Source organism: Gymnogyps californianus, unplaced genomic scaffold, assembly GCF_018139145.2.
Source record: "Gymnogyps californianus isolate 813 unplaced genomic scaffold, ASM1813914v2 HiC_scaffold_39, whole genome shotgun sequence".
NCBI lineage: Eukaryota > Metazoa > Chordata > Aves > Accipitriformes > Cathartidae > Gymnogyps > Gymnogyps californianus.
This window is the reverse complement of record NW_026114279.1, coordinates 137,335-158,495: the sequence shown is the minus strand read 5'-3', so window position 1 is coordinate 158,495 and position 21,161 is coordinate 137,335. Positions and strand designations below refer to the sequence as shown.

General features: G+C 44.2%; 1 pseudogene; it reads left to right on the top strand.

The window, feature by feature from the left end:
* LOC127028692 (poly(A) RNA polymerase GLD2-like) overlaps positions 1-21,161 on the top strand; it is a 72,779-nt pseudogene that overhangs the window by 10,483 nt on the left and 41,135 nt on the right.

Below are 21,161 nucleotides of genomic sequence, written 5' to 3'. Positions count from 1 at the left end.
AGCTTTTACACTATACAAACAACACTAAAACTTTAGGTTTTTGTGATGACTTTTCAGGATTAAATTTTTTTGTTCATCTTAGCAGAGTATATTCTGCTGTTTTCTAGGGAGGTATTCTGTTTAACAAAGTGTAGTATTACATGTTCTATTCACAGTGTTAGGTACTAATTCTATGGCTTTTTTTTTTAGAAGGGGAAAGTAATTGGAGAGAAGTGGATGTGTTGTATGTTATTGTATTCATTGTATCTTCATTATGAAGACATGAAAATAAATAATCAAGATGGATGTACTAGGACAGAACAATGTATTTCTTATCGTGTGTGTGGTGGGTTGACCCTGGCTGGATGTCAGGTGCCCACCAAAGCTGCTCTATCACTCCCCTCCTCAGCTGGACAGAGGAGAGAAAATATAACGACAGGCTCATGGGTCGAGATAAGGACAGGGAGATCACTCACCAATTACCGTCACGGGCAAAACAGACTCGACTTGGGAAAAAACAATTAATTTATTACCAGTCAAATCAGAGTAGGGTAATGAGAAATAACACCAAATCTTAAAAACACCTTCCCCCCACCCCTCCCTTCTTCCCAGGCTCAACTTCACTCCTGATTTTCTCTACCTTCTCCCCTCCAGTGGCACAGGGGGACAGGGAATGGGGGTTGCAGTCAGTTCACCACATGTTATTTCTGCCGCTCCTTCCTCCTCAGGGGGAGGACTCCTCACACTCTTCCCCTGCTCCAGTGTGGGGTCCCTCCCACGGGAGACAGTTCTCCACAAACTTCTCCAACATGGGTCCTTCCCATGGGCTACAGTTCTTCACTAACTGCTCCAGTGTGGGTCCCTTCCACAGGGTGCAGTCCTTCAGGAACAGACTGCTCCAGCGTGGGTCCCCCATGGGGTCACAAGTCCTGCCAGCAAACCTGCTCCAGTGTGGGCTCCTCTCTCCACAGGTCCTGCTAGGAGTCTGCTCCAGCGCAGGCTTCCCATGGGGTCACAGCCTCCTTCGGGCATCCACCTGCTCCAGCGTGGGGTCCTCCAGGGGCTGCAGGTGGATACCTGCTCCACCGTGGACCTCCATGGGCTGCAGGGGGACAGCCTGCCTCACCATGGTCTTCACCACAGGCTGCAGGGGAATCTCTGCTCCGGTGCCTGGAGCACCTCCTCCCCCTCCTTCTTCACTGACCTTGGTGTCTGCAGAGTTGTTCCTCTCACATATTCTCACTCCTCTCTTCTCTGGCTGCAACTGCTGCTGCACAGTAACTTTTTTCCCCCTTCTTAAATATGTTATCCCAGAGGTGATACCACTGTTGCTGATTGGCTTGGCCTTGGCCAGTGGTGGGTCTGTCTTGGAACCCGCTGGCATTGGCTCTATCAGACATAGGGGAAGCTTCTGGCATCTTCTCACAGAAGCCACCCCTGTAGCCCCCCCACTACCAAAACTTTGCCACACAAACCCAATACAGTGTGTGATAAAAGTATCTGCCATAGAGGAAAAAATTGTGCAAAGCACTCAAATTGATTGGGACTGAGTAATGTTCTGTTGTGGATGAGTGGTTTAGGATCCTGAAAGAATCTGTAAAAGTGCGACTTAACAGAGTTCGATGGCAAGGTTCACTCTATATGGGAGAAACATACAAAGGAAAATCGAGTTAGAATCGATTTAGAATGACTTGCACAGAGATCAGAGATGCAAAAAGGTAAGGGAGACCCTCCCGTTGAGTCACGAGGTTCAGAATGGACCCCCTTGCTTTCTAAACTCCTTCTCAGAGAGGAGTCTAGGTGCGGCTGGATCTAATCTTAGTCCCAGACTTGGACAATGGTTTATGGCTAAGGGAATTATATGTGCACAGTCAATCCTTTATATCACTTAGTTAGGATCTCAAAGTTTAGCATGCTATTAATCACTTACCGATCCGTCCAGGCGTCTGGTGTTAGTTCGCTCCGAAGTTTGAGCCCTCGGTTTCCCGAAACAGACTCTCAGGCACTGAGTCTTATAAAAAATAAATAATTTAATAGAGTGGTACAGCAGCAGGATCAGCTTGAGCTGGGTGCCCCTGGGTGGGGAGAGGAGGAGAGGAAAGAAGGAAGGAAAAAGGAAGGATGGAAGAACCGGAACAAAGAAATCCCTGGGCAATTATACCCTTATAGACTATTCACCCGCCCCTCAAGCATTCTTCACACTGTCTTGGCTCGTCTTCCATATGCCCTTTGGTCCAATAGTGATTCTGGCCTGACTCCTTATTGGATTCCTTCACTGTCTCCAGATAGGTTGTTTGTTATCTTGTCAAGTTGCAGGTGCTGTTGATGGTTGTAGCCTTGAAGCCTCCTTATCTTCTGATTTACGATGGCTCTAGAGGCCCCTGTTTTGACTAAGGTACTCATTCAGCAAATCTAGGTGAAAGTTTACAGCTTGCGGCCTAAGGCTTCAGCAAATCTAGCTACTCATGCTAAGTAAGTAAAGCTAAGCAAACAGCATGCTAAATCTCACAACATTATAACTCTAAAAGTGATTCATTCTATTTAAAACTTACTTATTTAAGCTAAACGACTAATATCTCTTAACATTGAGAGGTGTCCCTGCTCAAGGGGAGAGTTGCCTGGCGTGCAGTCCAGTTGCCGTCCAGGGAGAACTCAAATGGGCTCATCCAATGATCTGTCACTGGTAAAAGATCTCATTGCTGGAGATCACCGCCATGCAGCCATGCCGCCTAGCAGGGAGAGTTCAAAGAAGGCTCACTTAAGCTGTCATATTTATGGGATAAAGTGGTTGGCTCATAGTCAAATTGCATACAATGGGAGAGGCATGCATGAGACTCCTTGTACCCTCAACTTTCACTGTGTCGCTCTGCTCCTTTGTGGGTTTCCTAGAGGAGTTCTTGGCCCGACTACGGCTCAGGCCTTTACCTTCTTTGGAGCCTGTACCAAACTGCTGCTGGTTTGGTTAAGGGGGGGTTAAGTACATCCGTCACATGTTCAAATCCTCCTATATTTATGGGCTTACATTTTGTAAGAATTATGTGTATCAATCACCTTCACGTAATGTTTTGACTATTCTTTGTAAATAGGACTTTGAACAACTTTCTTGTATCTAACTATCTTATCCTACCCACACCCTTCTAAAATTCACGATATGCTTTTATCACTGCAGAAACCCTGCAGTGATAAAACTGAATCTGTCACGTTTACAATTTGAACTAATAAATATCATCCATTTAAGCTTTTCTTGCATCTGAGATTATATAATGCTTGTTAGGGTTTTGCTATATACTTTTTTAATTTATACCTAATCCCATATTTACTTCTGTATACTTGCCTATCTTTTAAAAATTTGAATAATTTTTATCTAATAATTTTCTCCTCTAACAGTACAGAAGGTTGTTTCTCCCATGCTTTCTGAAAGCATTAAACTTGTCAAGCTAAAATTTGGGTTACATGGCTTAGCTACATATAACAATGCTAGTCTTCATAGGTAAGTTAAATGGTAATTCCTGTTAAAAATCTTGAATAAATCATGGAGCTATAGCAAGAATATTTTTTTCCAATTTAACATCAGAAAATAAACTTTAAAAAGAAACCTTAAGTATGGAAGTGATTATGTCAGAAGATGGAAGTCTTTTGTAGGTTTTGTCCATACTACAGTTATTTACTTTTTTTTCTTGCAAGTCATGATATTTGTATACCTTACAGACAGGATTTAAAGAATTCTTTATTTCCTACTAAATCAAAGGATAATCTTGGACTAGAAGCTGCCTATTACATTGTTCAGAGAAAAAACAGTGCTGTTCACCATCTGGTTTTCTGTGTTCTTTTTTTGGAAGAGGGGAGGGGGGTGGGGGGGAATGACATGACTTCGGGTTGGGGGCTTTTTGTTTGTTTTTTATTTTTTCTCTTTCCAGTTATCTTTCTCTTATGTACCCTGTCACTTCCATCCATGTTTTGTCTTTTTATTTAAAGTATCTGTCTCTTTCTAATCGTTATTGGCCTCTGTCTTTCCTAGGCTCATACATATACATGCAAACGCACGTAGCATGGGGAATAAACAAGAGGATTTACAGACATGCACATGCCTGCAGGGCTATGATCTTATTGGCATCACAGAGACGTGGTGGGATGACTCCTATGATTGGAGTCAGGCTCTTTAGGAAGGACAGGCAGGGGAGATGAGGAGGGGGTGTCACCCTCTATGTCAATGACCAGCTGGAGTGCATGGAGCTCTGCCTGGGGATGGATGAGGAGCTGACCAAGAGCTTATGGGTCAGGATTAAAGGGAGGGCAGGGACAGGTGACATTATAGTGGGGGTCTGCTACAGGCCACCCGACCAGGAAGACCGAGCAGATGAGGCCCTCTATAGACAGATAGGAGCAGCCTCACGTTCACAAGCCCTGGTCCTCATGGGGGACTTCAACCACCCCGATATCTGTTGGAGGGACAACACAGCAGGGCATAAGCAATCCAGGAGGTCCCTGGAATGCGTTGATGACAACTTCCTTCTCCAAGTGATGGAGGAGCCAACGAGGAGAGGTGCTATGCTGGACCTTGTTCTCACCAACAAGGAGGGGCTGGTGGGGAATGTGAAGCTCAAGGGCAGCCTTGGCTGCAGTGACCATGAAATGGTGGAGTTCAAGATCCTTAGGGCAGCGAGGAGGGCGCACAGCAAGCTCGCTACCCTGGACTTCAGGAGAGCAGACTTTGGCCTCTTCAGGGATCTGCTTGGTAGAGTACCATGGGATACAGCCCTGGAGGGAAGAGGGGCCCAAGAAAGCTGGTTAATGTTCAAGGATCACCTCCTCCAAGCTCAGGAGCGATGCATCCCAACAAAGAGGAAGTCAGGCAAAAACACCAGGAGGCCTGCATGGATGAACAAGGAGCTCCTGGACAAACTCAAACACAAAAAGGAAGCCTACAGAGGGTGGAAGCAAGGACAGGTAGCCTGGGAGGAATACAGAGAAATTGTCCGAGCAGCCAGGGATCAGGTTAGGAAAGCTAAAGCCCTGATGATAGAATTAAATCTGGCCAGGGACGTCAAGGGCAACAAGAAAAGCTTCTATAGGTATGACGGTGATAAAAGGAAGACTAGGGAAAATGTGGGCCCTCTCCGGAAGGAAACAGGAGACCTGGTTACCCGGGACATGGAGAAAGCTGAGATACTCAATGACTTTTCTTGCCTCAGTCTTCACCGGCAAGTGCTCCAGCCACATTGCCCAAGTCGCAGAAGGCAAAGGCAGGGACTGGGAGAATGAAGAACCACCCGCCTGTCCTGGTTTCGGCTGGGACAGAGTTAACTTTCTTTTTAGTAGCTGGTACAGTGCTGTGTTTTGGATTTAGTGTGAGAATGATGTTGATAACACTCTGATGTTTTAGTTGTTGCGAAGTAGCGCTTATCTTAAGCCAAGGACTTTTCAGCTTCCTGTGCTCTGCCAGCAAGCAGGTGTGCAAGGAGCTGGGAGGGAGCATAGCCGGGGCAGCTGACCTGAACTAGCCAAAGGGGTATTCCATACCATGGAACGTCATGCCCAGTATATAAACAGGGGGAGCTGGCCGGGAGGCGCGGATCGCGGTTCGGGAACTAACTGAGCATCGGTCAGCGGGTGGTGAGCAATTGCATTGTGCATCACTGATTTTTTTTTTTCTTTCCCCCCCCTTCTTTTGTTGCATTCCTTTTCATTACTATTATTATTATATTTCATTATTACTATTGTTAGTATTATATTTTACTTTAGTTATTAAACTGTTCTTATCTCAACCCACGAGTTTTACTTTTTTTTTCCTTTGCTTTCCTCCTCCTCACCCCACTGGGAGGGGGGAGGGGAAGCGGCTGCGTGGTGCTTAGTTGCTGACTGGGGTTAAACCACGACAGCCTTTTTGGCGCCCAACGTGGGGCACGAAGGGTTGAGATAACGACAGATCTGATCAGAGTGTGTTAAAACAAACTTGTTATAAGTATTCATTGTATTGGTTTGATAGTTACTGGTTACAATGTGGGTTCGTTTGCTCTCAAAGTTGGTGTTGTGGTTCTTGAAATTGCGTTATGTAATGCCCTACTTGCAGTATATGCTCCCTGTTGTGCTGTTTATCATCTGCGGGAACCGGGCTAGAGTTATCATGTTGTTGTTGTTTGTAACACTGGTTTATGATATGATAGAAGTGCAAGCCGTGAAACTAATCGGGTGTTTGTACTCGGCATTGTTGTCACCTCTGTACTTCGGGAGCTGCCTATGGGAGACTATTAATAATTGTACCTTTTACCTTTTCTCCTCTGGGAACCAATCTATGGAGGAGAGATCTCCGTACTTCGGGTGCTATCTCCTAGAGAATATTAATAACTGCACTTTCTACCTTTTCTCCTCGGGGAGCCAACCTACTGGGGAGACATCTTCCCACATCTTCCTTTTCTCTGCCAGGTTAATTGCAATAGCATTGAAGGAGTTTGTAAATTTTGAATATCCTTGGGATGTTGAACTTAGTATGGTCCTACTGCTAGGAATCAGCCTGTTCCTGAATGTGATTCAGATCTTGCCTAGGGTTAAACAACTATTTAAAAATACCACCCAGAGATCAGCTCCCATGACTGCAGCTACTCCAACTCTGGTGACAGGCACTACGGCTACTCAAACTCTGGCGACAGCTACTGCAGCTACTCTAATCCCTATGACAAGCACTGTGGCTACTCAAACCCCAGCGACAGGCACTGTGGCTACTCAAACTCTGGCAATAGGTACTGCAGCTACTCTAATCCCTATGACAAGCGCTGTGGCTACTCAAACCCCAGCAACAGGCACTGTGGCTACTCAAACTCTGGCGACAGCTACTGCAGCTACTCTAATCCCTATGACAAGCGCTGTGGCTACTCAAACCCCAGCAACAGGCACTGTGGCTACTCAAACTCTGGCGACAGCTACTGCAGCTACTCTAATCCCTATGACAAGCACTGTGGCTATTCAAACCCCAGCAACAGGCACTGTGGCTACTCAAACCTTGGCGATGGGTGATGCAGCTGAACTAGAGGATCAACCGGTGCCAATATCAATCGCCCCTATACAGAAGAGGAAATATACAAAAAAATCAGCTCGCTTAGCGAAGGATGAAGGTGAAGCAGGGCCATCACGAGAACAGGAGGAAGAGGCAGAACCGGAGATAATCACCCGGTCACTATCCCGAGTGAGCTGCGAGATATGCGAAAAGACTTCAGCCGTCATCCAGGCGAGCACATTATCACCTGGCTGCTCCGATGCTGGGATAATGGGGCAAGTAGCTTGGAATTAGAGGGTAAGGAAGCCAAGCAATTGGGATCCCTTTCTAGGGAAGGGGGCATTGACAAGGCGATTGGAAAAAAGACACAAGCCCTCAGCCTCTGGAGGCGACTTCTATCGGGCGTGAGGGAAAGGTACCCCTTCAAGGAAGATGTTGTATGTCAGCCAGGCAAGTGGACCACCATGGAGAAAGGTATCCAGTACCTGAGGGAATTAGCCATGCGGGAGATGGTTTATTATGACCCAGACGATGGGCAGTTACCCACAGATCCAGATGAAGTCCAATGTGCACGACCCATGTGGCGGAAGTTTGTACGAAGTACACCATCATCGTATGCCAGTGCATTGGCAGTAATGGACTGGAAAGACGAGGAGGGACCAACAGTAGATGAATTGGCTCGCCGACTTCGGCAATACGAAGAAAGTCTCACTTCCTCCCTCGTCGCGGCTGTGGAGAAACTGCCAGACACGCTAGCCGAGAAATGGTCCCAAGAGTTCCAGCGATTTGAGGATAAGTTTGGCCGCCCACCTGTACGGACCAATACCTCAGCTATTAGGAGAAGGTATTCTTCTGGGCAAGAGAGAAGAGAGAGAAGGTATATACCACGGGATATCCTGTGGTCTTACCTGCTTGACCACGGAGAGGATATGAGAAAGTGGGATGGAAAACCTACCTCAGTCCTAGATGCACGGGTACGGGAATTGCGAGGAAAAACAATCACAAATGAGGGTTCTTCCAGGAAAATGGTTGCTTCAGCCTCCAGTGAGCACTGCGAGCGGTGTGGCAGACAGAGTGGAAGGGCTGATCTTACTCCTGATTCTATGAAAAGGAATTCTAATCCATTTTTACAAGTGAGTGGAGAATCCTATGACCAGGACTAGAGGGGCCCTGCCTCCAGCCAGGCGGAGGAGAGGGACAACTGGGTTTACTGGACTGTGTGGATTCGATGGCCTGGCACATCAGACCCACAGGAGTATAAAGCTCTAGTAGACACCGGTGCACAGTGTACTCTAATGCCATCAAGCTATAAAGGGGTAGAAGCTATTTGTATTTCTGGGGTGACAGGGGGATCTCAACAGTTAACTGTATTGGAGGCTGAAATAAGCCTAACTGGGAATGAGTGGCAGAAACACCCCATTGTGACTGGTCCGGAGGCCCCATGCATCCTTGGCATAGATTATCTCAGGAGGGGGTATTTCAAGGACCCGAAAGGGTACCGGTGGGCCTTTGGTATAGCTGCCTTGGAGACGGAGGAAATTAAACAGTTGTCCACCTTGCCCGGACTCTCTGAGGACCCTTCTGTTGTGGGGTTGCTGAGGGTCGAAGAACAACAGGTGCCAATTGCTACCACAAGGGTCCACCGGCGGCAATATCGCACCAACCGAGACTCCCTGATTCCCATCCATATGCTGATTCGTCAACTGGAGAGTCAAGGAGTGATCAGCAGGACTCGCTCACCCTTTAACAGCCCCATTTGGCCAGTGCGAAAGTCTAATGGAGAATGGAGACTAACAGTAGACTATCATCGTGGCCTGAATGAAGTCACGCCGCCGCTGAGTGCTGCTGTGCCAGACATGCTAGAATTTCAATATGAACTGGAGTCAAAAGCAGCCAAGTGGTACGCCACAATTGATATTGCCAATGCATTTTTCTCAATCCCTTTGGCAGCAGAGTGCCGGCCACAGTTTGCTTTCACTTGGAGGGGCGTCCAGTACACCTGGAATCGACTGCCCCAGGGGTGGAAACACAGCCCCACCATTTGCCATGGACTAATCCAGAATGCACTGGAAAAAGGTGGAGCTCCAGAACACCTGCAATACATTGATGACATCATCGTATGGGGCAACACAGCAGAAGAAGTTTTTGAGAAAGGGGAGAAAATAATCCAAATCCTTCTGAAAGCCGGTTTTGCCATAAAACAGAGTAAGGTGAAGGGACCTGCACAGGAGATTCAATTTTTAGGAATAAAATGGCAAGATGGACGTCGTCACATCCCAATGGATGTGATCAACAAAATAGCAGCTATGTCTCCACCAACTAGTAAACAGGAAACGCAAGCTTTCTTAGGTGTTGTAGGTTTTTGGAGAATGCATATTCCAAATTACAGTCTGATTGTAAGCCCTCTCTATCAAGTGACCCGGAAGAAGAACGATTTTAAATGGGGCCCTGAACAACAACAAGCCTTTGAACAGATTAAACGGGAGATAGTTCATGCAGTAGCCCTTGGGCCAGTCCGGGCAGGACCAGATGTTAAAAATGTGCTCTACACCGCAGCCGGGGAGAATGGCCCTACCTGGAGTCTCTGGCAGAAAGCACCAGGGGAGACCCGAGGTCGACCTCTAGGGTTTTGGAGTTGGGGATACAGAGGATCCAAGGCCCGCTATACTCCAACTGAAAAGGAGATATTAGCAGCATATGAAGGAGTTGGAGCTGCTTCAGAAGTGGTTGGTACTGAAACACAGCTCCTATTAGCACCCCGACTGCCAGTGCTAGGCTGGATGTTCAAAGGGAAGGTCCCTTCTGCACATCATGCAACTGATGCTACGTGGAGTAAGTGGATTGCACTGATCACACAACGAAGTCGAGTAGGAAACCCCAGTCGCCCAGGAATTCTGGAAGTGATCACAGACTGGCCAGAAGGCAAAGATGTTGGAATATCACCAGAGGAGGAGGTAACGCGTGCTGAAGAGGCCCCACTGTATAATAAACTGCCAGAAAATGAGAGGCAATATGCCCTGTTCACTGATGGGTCCTGTCGCATTGTAGGAAAGCATCGGAGGTGGAAGGTGGCTGTATGGAGTCCTATACGACAAGTTGCAGACACTGCAGAAGGAAAAGGTGAATCAAGTCAGTTTGCAGAGGTGAAAGCCATCCAGCTGGCTTTAGACATTGCTGAACAAGAAAAATGGCCAATACTTTATCTCTATACTGACTCATGGATGGTGGCAAATGCTCTGTGGGGGTGGTTGCAGCAGTGGAAGCAGAGTAACTGGCAACGCAGAGGTAAACCCATCTGGGCTGCCCCATTGTGGCAAGATATTGCTGCCCGGCTAGAGAATCTGGTTGTGAAAGTACATCATGTAGATGCCCACGTACCTAAGAGCCGGGCCACTGAGGAACATCAAAACAGCCAGCAGGCAGACAAGGCTGCTAGGATTGAAGTAGCTCAGGTAGATCTGGACTGGCAGCATAAGGGTGAATTATTCATGGCTCGGTGGGCCCACGACACCTCAGGCCATCAGGGAAGAGATGCAACATATAGATGGGCTCGCGATCGAGGGGTGGACCTGACCATGGACACTATTGCACAGGTCATCCATGAATGTGAAACATGCGCTGCAATTAAGCAAGCCAAGCGGTTAAAGCCTCTTTGGTATGGAGGACGATGGCTGAAATACAAATATGGAGAGGCCTGGCAGATTGACTATATCACACTCCCACAAACCCGTCAAGGCAAGCGTTATGTGCTTACGATGGTGGAAGCAACAACCGGCTGGCTGGAAACATATCCCGTGCCCCATGCCACCGCCCAGAACACTATCCTGGGCCTCGAGAAGCAAATCTTATGGCGACACGGTACCCCAGAAAGAATTGAGTCAGACAACGGGACTCATTTCCGGAACAATCTCATAGACACCTGGGCCAAAGAGCACGGCATTGAGTGGGTGTATCACATCCCCTATCATGCACCAGCCTCTGGGAAAATCGAGCGATACAATGGATTGTTAAAGACTACATTGAGAGCAATGGGTGGTGGGACCTTCAAACATTGGGATACACATCTAGCAAAGGCCACCTGGTTAGTCAACACTAGAGGATCTGCCAATCGAGCTGGCCCTGCCCAATCAGAACTTTTATGTACTGTAGAAGGGGATAAGGTCCCTGTAGCGCACATAAAAAATATGGTAGGAAAAACAGTCTGGGTTACTCCTGCCTCAGGCAAAGGCAAACCCATTCGTGGGATTGCTTTTGCTCAAGGGCCTGGGTGCACTTGGTGGGTGATGCGGAAGGATGGGGAAGTCCGATGTGTGCCTCAAGGGGATTTGATTTTAGGTGAGAACAGCCAATAGATTAAATTGTATGGTATTAATTGCTATATAATCCTGCCACTGTATGTCATCATTATTATAATTATTATGTGCTATATCAATGGTATTATAGTAAGAATTACTTAGATTAATGAAGAATGAACTTTGACAAAACTGAGTGAAGTGCAGTAGTGATGGAACCAGGACTGACTTCAGCATGCAACAATCCAACACCACACACCATCCTCCTGCTGCGCCCAATGTCACCCGCCTGCCACATCACACCGAAGCCCAATCCTGTTCTACCGACTGAGCGGACTTTGCATCATCCCTCCTGCCCAGACAGACTGTTACGATAGATGGAGCTCAAAGTCATGGACTGAATGAACTCAACACACATTTGATAGAGATGGCCCATAGATCGTGGGAATGATATCTGTATGTATATATTAAAAGACAGGAAAAGTGGTGGTGATTAATTGGAAATGTATTGGAAAGTGTGGGATCTGGGCATAACGTAAATGGTATAGAATAAGGGGTGGATATTGTCCTGGTTTCGGCTGGGACAGAGTTAACTTTCTTTTTAGTAGCTGGTACAGTGCTGTGTTTTGGATTTAGTGTGAGAATGATGTTGATAACACACTGATGTTTTAGTTGTTGCTAAGCAGCGCTTATCTTAAGCCAAGGACTTTTCAGTTTCCCATGCTCTGCCAGCAAGCAGGTGTGCAAGAAGCTGGGAGGGAGCATAGCCGGGGCAGCTGACCTGAACTAGCCAAAGAGGTATTCCATACCATGGAACGTCATGCCCAGTATATAAACAGGGGGGAGCTGGCCGAGAGGCGCGGATCGCGGTTCGGGAACTAACTGAGCATCGGTCAGCGGGTGGTGAGCAATTGCATTGTGCATCACTGATTTTTTTTTCTTTCCCCCCCCTTCTTTTGTTGCATTCCTTTTCATTACTATTATTATTATATTTCATTATTACTATTGTTAGTATTATATTTTACTTTAGTTATTAAACTGTTCTTATCTCAACCCACGAGTTTTACTTTTTTTTTCCTTTGCTTTCCTCCTCCTCACCCCACTGGGAGGGGGGAGGGGGAAGCGGCTGCGTGGTGCTTAGTTGCTGACTGGGGTTAAACGACGACACCGCCGTAGGAGAAGATCAGGTTCGAGACCATCTAAGGAACCTGAAGGTGCACAAGTCCATGGGACCTGATGAGATGCATCCGTGGGTCCTGAGGGAACTGGTGGATGAAGTGACTAAGCCACTATCCATCATATTTGAGAAGTCATGGCAGTCCGGTGAAGTTCCCATTGACTGGAAAAGGGGAAACATAACCCCCATTTTTAAAAAGGGAAAAAAGGAAGACCCGGGGAACTACAGGCCATTCAGTCTCACCTCTGTGCCTGGCAAGATCGTGGAGTGGATCCTCCTGGAAACTATGCTAAGGCACATGGAAAATAAGGAGGTGATTGGTGACAGCCAACATGGCTTCACTAAGGGCAAATCATGCCTGACAAATTTGATGGCCTTCTACGACGGGGTTACAGCGTTGGTGGATAAGGGAAGAGTGACTGACATCATCTACCTGGACTTGTGCAAAGCATTTGACACTGTCCCACATGACATCCTTGTCTCTAAAATGGAGAGACATGGATTTGATGGGTGGACCACTCAGTGGATAAGGAATTGGCTGGATGGTCGCACTCAAAGAGTTGCGGTCAACAGCTCGATGTCCAAGTGGAGACCAGTGACGAGTGGTGTCCCTCAGGGGTCCATATTGGGACCAGTATTATTTAACATCTTTGTCAGGGACATGGACAGTGGGATTGAGTGCACCCTCAGCAAGTCTGCGGATGACACCAAGCTGAGTGGTGTGGTTGATACTCTAGAGGGAAGGGATGCCATCCAGAGGGACCTTGACAGGCTTGAGACATGGGCCCATGCAAACCTTATGAAGTTCAACAAGGCCAAGTGTAAGGTCCTGCACATGGGTTGGGGCAATCCCAAGCACAAATACAGGCTGGGCAGAGAATGGATTGAGAGCAGCCCTGAGGAGAAGGACTTGGGGGTGTTGGTTGATGAGAAGCTCAACACGACCCGGCAATGTGCGTTTGCAGCCCAGAAAGCCAACCATATCCTGGGCCGCATCAAAAGAAGTGTGACCAGCAAGTCGAGGGAGGTGATTCTCCCCCTCTACTCCGCTCTGGTGAGACCCCACCTGGAGTACTGTGTTCAGCTCTGGGGCCCCCAACATAAGAAGGACATGGACCTGTTGGAGTGAGTCCAGAGGAGGGCCACAAAGATGATCAGAGGGCTGGAGCACTTCTCCTATGAAGACAGGCTGAGAGAGTTGGGCTTGTTCAGCCTGGAGAAGAGAAGGCTCTGGGGAGACCTTATTGCAGCCTTTCAGTACCTAAAGGAGGCCTACAGGAAAGCCGGAGAGGGACTTTTTACAAGGGCCTGTAGTGATAGGACAAGGGGTAATGGCTTTAAACTGAAAGAGGGTAGATTTAGATTAGATGTAAGGAAGAAGTTCTTCACTGTGAGGGTGGTGAGGCACTGGAACAGGTTGCCTAGAGAGGTTGTGGATGCACCATTGTGTTGTATTTGTGTGGCAGGGGTTTGTGTAGCAGGGGAGGGGCTACAGGGGTGGCTCCTGTGAGAAGCTGCTAGAAGCTCAAGTCAGACCTGCCTCTGGCCAAGGCTGAGCCAATCAGCAACAGTGGTAGCGCCTCTGTGATAGCATGTTTAAGAAGGGGAAAAGACTGATAAAGGAGAGGAGGAGCTACAGCAGAGAGGAGTGGGATGTGAGAGAAACAACCATGTAGACACTGAGGTTAGTGAAGAAGGTAGAGGGAGGAGGTGCATTGGAGCAGAGATTCCCCTGCAGGCTGTGGAGGACCCCATGCCGGAGCAGGTGGCTGGGCCCGGAAAAGGCTGTGGCTCTGTGGGAAAGCCCATGCTGGGGCAGTTTGTGGAGGACTGCAGTGTGTGGAAAGGACTTGCGTTGTAGAAACTCATGGAGGGCTGACCCCTGTGAGAGGGACCCCACGCTGGAGCAGGGGAAGAGTGTGAGGAGTCTGCCCCCCTGAGGAGGAAGGAGCAGCAGAAACAGCGTGTGACGAATTGACTGCAACCCCCATTCCCGCCCCCCTGTGCTGCTGGGGGGGAGGAGGTAGAGGAATGGGGAGCAAAGCTGAGCCTGGGAAGAAGGGAGGGGTGGGGGGAAGGTGTATTTTTTAAGATATGGTTCTATTTCTCATCATCCTACTCTGATTTGATTGGTAACAAATTAAATTGGTTTATTTTTCCCCAAATCGAGTCTGTTTTGCCTGTGACCATAATTGGTGAGTGATCCCTCCCTGTCCTTGTCTCGACCCTATGAGCTTTTTGTTGTATCTTCTCCTCCCCATCCTACCAGGGGGGAGGAGTGAGCGAGCGGCTGCGTGGTGCTTTGTTGCTGGCTGGGCCTAAACCACGACACCCATCCCTGGAAGTGTTCAAGGCCAGGTTGGATGGGGCTTTGAGCAACCTGGTCTAGTGGAAGGTGTCCCTGCCCATGGCAGGAGGGTTGAAACTAGACGATCTTTAAGGTCCCTTCCAACCCAAACCATTCTGTGATTCTACATACATGTACACTCATTCATTTTTTTCACAGAGGTCTTTAAAAATGGTTTGGATATTCTGTACCCAGGGGACTAAGCTTGTTTTGGCCAAAACCAGAAACTAAACGTGACAAGTTTCTTGTGAAAGCCAATTCTTTTGATGCCCGGCTGTTGGGAGAAGGTGGTAGAATTCAATGGATGCTGTCTCTGCATCTGGATTCTAATGTGTTGTCAATGGTCCATGTATACTTGAAAATTGCCATTTCCTACTTATTTTGATTTGGTGTAAGGAGAAAGCATTTGGTTTGTGTGTTCTCCTTTTTCATATTAAAGGGTTTTTAATGCTATAACAGTAAGGGAAGACCTATTGCCTGTAAAGATTTATTATCTTTTTTGTAGTCTTTCCCAGGAAATAATTCCAATGGTGGCTCTGCTACTAGACAAGCCTTTGATTAGTTAACAAGATTTCTGTACTACAGAGGATGCAAAAGCTTCCTCTTCTGCTACATTTGATGTGCAGTTGACTCTTTTTTTTTTTTCCCCCCTCCTTTAGCACTTTTGCTAGAACTTGAGTCCCAACAGTACAAAACCTTTTTCACTTGCCGTAATTGCAACATCTATTAAATGTTTATATTAAAGTACAAGCCAACTGCAATAGAACTTCTTTAATCAGCATCTGGTAAATAGTAATCTTGTCAATTGAGGTTAATTGGAATTATATATGTAGCCTGACATTTTTCTTTATTATATTTGCATATACAAGTAATATTCCTACTGGTATTTATGCTTATTCTTACATTTGTTAGGCAGTAGCTCAAGCTTGTTTATTTCCTGTATTGTTGGATGTTTTAAGATGGTAGTACCTAAGAAGTCATGCTTGATATAAATTCAGGTTTAAAACTGTGTAATACTTGTGATGCAAAGAATGTTTTAATGTAGGTAATGATGTCAAAAACCTTGTTAGGCATCAAATTAATGTGTTTTATCCAGTTTAATAAATTCTAGGTCTATGTTCCCCTTATAATAGTTCAAGACAATCCAAAGGAATGTTCAGGCAAACAACTATGTGAGTGAGACTTGGATATATAAAATGGAAATAGCTGTACATTGCAGATAGCTACTGCTTTGTCAATAATAGGCTCTTCTTGTTGCGAGTTAAAATGTTGCTATGACTTATTGACTATGAATTTAATATTGTTTCTTGAGTATTGTGAGCAGTTAAGCTCTATATGCAGTATGAAATTCAAATTGGGGGGGATATAAATAAAGCAGGTAGTGCTTGTTTGCCTTGTTCTTATTTGCCGTTAACAGTATGAAACAGTTATTAAAAATTGTATGTTCTGAAACAGTTAAAATTCAGAAGTTTTTTCACACATGTGCCACTTACTGATAAACGGTTTGCATTTCAAAATGCTTGCTGATTTATCTCTGACCATCATTGCAGAAAAGAGATTCTTACCTTTTGACCCCTTCCATTTATCTCCTCCTCAGTTCATTGGCATGATTAGCTAAACTAATACCTCAGAATCCTTCCTGGGATCAAAAGTTGTCCATAGTAAATTGTGTATTGTCTAGTTGGGAGAAAGATTTGTTAAAAATCCAAAAATTATTTGATATATTATGTTGTCCTAAGGTCTAAATTTGGATCTACATGTATTTTCTATGTAAAACAAGAACTGCATTTTGATAACAATGGAATTCAAGTCTATAAACAATTCAAGTGCTTATAAACGCAATCAGAGTAGAAATCACAGCATCAAAACTCTGAAGAAAGTTTCTAGAGTATTATCTTAAAGTTATTTCTCCACCTCTGTCACTAAGTAGGTAATAAATATTCTGAAATTGAATATCTGATGTTTGATTCTTTTCTCCTCACCAACAGCTGTGTGGAGTTTGACTTGAATGTAAACAATGTTGTAGGAATAAGAAATACATTCCTTCTGAGAACCTATGCATACAGTAAGTTTTTAATATATTATTTCTATAAACTTTGCTTTTTAAATTTGTATTTTGGTATTTATAGACTATTAAAATTAAGTTGAATATATTAGGTTACTATATATAATTACTTAGCTGCATTAGCTTTAAGATAACTTCTTGTTGCTCACTATAAATGTATGGAGAAAACTGATATATCAGCTAAGTATGTTTTTAATTGAATATTGTAATATTCAGAAGATAACAAAGATCCTTCATATTAAGGTCCATATATCTACAACAAGGGTTGCTTCAGTCTTCTGCAGATAACGAGATCATTATACTAATGATCATCTCGTGGTATAATCTCCAGGGTTTTTTTATTTCTTTACAGCCACTGATAGGTATGTGTGGCTGATAACAGCATACAGCTACAGCTAGCTACAGAGTCTTTCCTTGGAAAATCCAAAATACTGCTTCAGTTTTCATACTAACCCCAAAACAAAATTGGTTTGTGTCTCCTCAGGAGTCTGTTTCACTATCTCTTCCTGAAATGTAGACTTCTAAAGGGGAAGTAATAAGAACAGCACTCTTAGTGCTAAGCTAAGCTTTTCTTACTTAGCATCATAATGTCATTTGGCAGATAAATACATAAGGAGTGGACCTCAGGCTGCTACTTCTAGGCCATCTGTGCTGCTTCTTTTACCACCTTCTTCAGTTCTTGCATACAGGAATTCCTTTCTCTTTAGGGTAGGAAGCTATTATTAGAAGTTACCTTTACTAGTTAATTTTGACTATTTCAAGCAGAGTAGTTTCAGTGTTCCATATTCATGTTACTAGGAGGGTCTACAACTTGTCCTGGATCAGTTAGTTAACTATAATTTCTTCATACATCCAGGAAGGCGTATGCCTGGGAAAGATTATTTTTAAGCTTGGAAGGAAATCTGTTGTCATTCATGGCTACAGGTGAGGGGTCACTTCACCAAGTCTAATGTTGATATAGTTGTTCCTAGCTTCTGCCACAGATTTCCCTTATTCCTCATACCAAATCACTGTAGGGCAGATAAGAGTCCAGATGTGAAAAAAGCAGTGGAAGGGGTGGGTCCTAGTGTCCCACCTTTTCTTTCATTCTGCTTTGGTGCCCACTTTAAAGCCAGCAAAATTAACTTTGTTTCCTGATGAAGGATAAATACTATTATTTTTCTTGAGGTCAAGGAATGAGTTAGTAACTAAGGGAGACTTGTGATTTGAAAAAATTATCTCCTCAATGTGCGAGACCTTCCTAAATAGGCAAGCTATATCAAGCATAGTCTGTCTTCTTTTCTTTGGACAAGAAAACTCTCAGGTGACATCAGGCAAACAAAAGTAAATGGAAACTTTTATCAGACAGTCTCTTTACATACTTTTAGAAGTCGTCATCAACCAGGGTGGATAGCATTAAAAGTATTAGCCTGCTCACTTAAAATTTGCGTGGCTGAAGGGCTTCACCCTGCATGGGAGAAAAAAAAATTAAATTACCTCTCACGTGGAAGATGTATGGGTATCTCTGTTCAATTAGAACAAATTAGATGCTTAGGCAAACAAGGGACTGGTTATCTTAGTGAGCATGATAAAAAATATTCATAAATATTTCTGTGGATGTTCTTCTGTCTTTTTGAAATCAGCCCTTCTATGTTGTTGCATAGGTGCTGTAGAAAACATCAAAGATGATATGGCAAAGTGAAGCAGAATGCCCCCAGAAGGGTAAAATGTAGGTAGATTAAGCAGAGCTAGCAACTGAAGTCGATGCTGTTGTGTTATCAGTTGGTCACCTAAGGAGGCATGTCTGCAATTAAATCAGCAATTGATGGTTGGGATTTTTCAATTAGTGGAAGCTGGACCTTTTAACTTTGAGCAAATGACATTACTGAGCATTTTCTTGAGGGGGTGGCTTGTTGACTGATGAAAGAGCATCAGGAAAAGTTTACTGGCTGTGTTGCACACTAACTTTGTTATATACTAATTATGGGTACTAGCAGACAGAAAACCTTATCTCAGAATGAGGTCAACTAAAAAGAGATCTCTTCTATTGTGCCACAAAAAAGAGAGTCCAGTTTGGAATTTGAGCCTATTTGTATTTCTCTCTCTCATGGAAAAATCCTATTTCAGTTAATGCGTGTTCATATGATGTCTGTACAGTAATTCTTCTGCATTTCACAGTTAGTGTAGTAGTAGTCATATCTCTTAGTTCAACCACTGGTGCATAATGTAGGGGATGAGGTGACTGGTGGTAAGGAGTCTTGTTTGTTTCTAAGAGGTCTTCTGGATCTAGGACATTCATTCCAAGAAGAAGAGTACCACTTTCAGGGACATGTGTGCTGAGCCACTGTGAATAGGTTGTGAGAAAATCCCATGCTTGGTAGGACTTTCAGAATAATGGAGAACACAGCAACTGGTGCTATTGTAGGATGTTTCTTGTCCTGGATGAAGTAATTACCTATTGATGTATTCCTGTCCTGATGTGCAGAATACAAAACTTTGTACAATGATGTCAGGTTAGAAAAGATATTCCAAAACATATAAGGCATTGTAAGGCAGCTGACTGAGCTGATGATCTGTTTCCATGTATCTGCAAATAATAAATTAAGTATGCTGTAAGGTCCCTAGGAGGTAGTGGTGAGTGATATCTCCCTATAACACATTACAACCTTCATTAGAAAGCTATCTATATTCCCCAGAAATTCAGAAGATCATAGCTGGAATATGACTGTATTTATGTCTTTACTCATGAAAAGCACATGTCTTGATTTAATGTGTTATTGTATCTAACAGATCTCATGTACAAAAAAAGCTATTGAGGACAAGGCAAATTTAAAATTAATGTTTGGATGCAGGGATTACTGCTTTCATGGATCCTGAGGAAAACTTAAGAATGAGCTCTGTGTCCTCCAACCAGAAGAATTCTTTACCCTGCCCTCAAAGTTTATATAACCTAAATAAGAAAAATTTAGATTTGGTCTGTCCTGGCAGCAAGTTAATTCAGGCAATTAGTGCAATGAACTGGAGAGAACTTAGAAGTAGAATGTGACACTGCTTCATTGACTGACACATCCAGTTTTGTCTTATCTGCAAGTTACCTGGCATACCCCTTGTGATGTATCTGTGGATCTTACTATTCAGACTGTTTTCAAATGCAAATATTTTTTCTGATTTTTATAAGATGAATATTAGTTGTAGAATAACTAAGTAAATTCTGTAAAATATTTACAACAGGTAACCTTAGAATACAAGAGTATCATGTTGATCAAATAGGAACAAATATTGATTGATTGCTGTCTAGTTAAATGTGCTTTTTTTTTTTTTTTTTTGAGAAGCATTTATTTTATTTGCAGTTGAGGATAGAGTTTGTCTGTTAGTACTGGTTGTTAAGAAGTGGGCGAGTCATCATGACATAAATGATGCCAGTTGTGGTAATTCAAGCAGCTATAGTCTTGTGTTGATGGTTTTGCACTATTTACAGAGTAAGTATTTTTTTTTTCTTGTTGAAACCATCCCTTTTAAGTTCATATTTGTGTAGTTTTCCTCTTTAATTGAAATTAAACACTGGCAGGAGTTATCTTGCACACAAAAAAATCTGAAAATAAAGTGCTTTTACTCCATTTCCTTAGTGCTGCATTTTTATTTAACAAGTGGACCTCTTCTCTGGAGGTAGTTACCAGCTTTAAAAAGAAAAAAAAAAAAGAAAACATCTACATACCTGCAGGACACTGTGTAACTATAAAATAAACTCAAGCTCTTTAAACAAAATTTTGCCTTTTAACAAAGGGAAAAACCTAAAATAAATAATAATAAAAATCCAAACAAAAAACCCAACAAAAAACCCAAACCACTGAAATTGTTATGTTTGTTTGGGAGCTTCCAAGAAAATTCAAAGGGATAACAAATGCTGTGGGGTCATTTTTCTGTGTTCTGATGAATGAAGGACTGAACATTGGGGGACATGTATATGCAAGAATGCACTACCGTGTGGTTAGATTTTTCCACTGATTACTGTCTTCTGTAAGGTGACTGATGTCAAAGACCATTAGAAGTTGGGATATTTGACTGTCAGTGGCAGTATCTTTTCTTGTGACTTCAATATATTGAAACATTGAACATCTGTATGGAGCTGGAGAGTTTTACCTGAGAAACTAAGGATCCCTGTTGAGAATTCAAGAAAGCCATTGTCGTGGTTTAACCCCAGCCAGCAACTAAGCACCACGCAGCTGCTTCCCCCTCCCAGTGGGATGGGGAGGAGGAAAAAAAAGTAAAACTCATGGGTTGAGATAAGAATGGTTTAATAACTAAAGTAAAATACACTACTAACTAAGAAT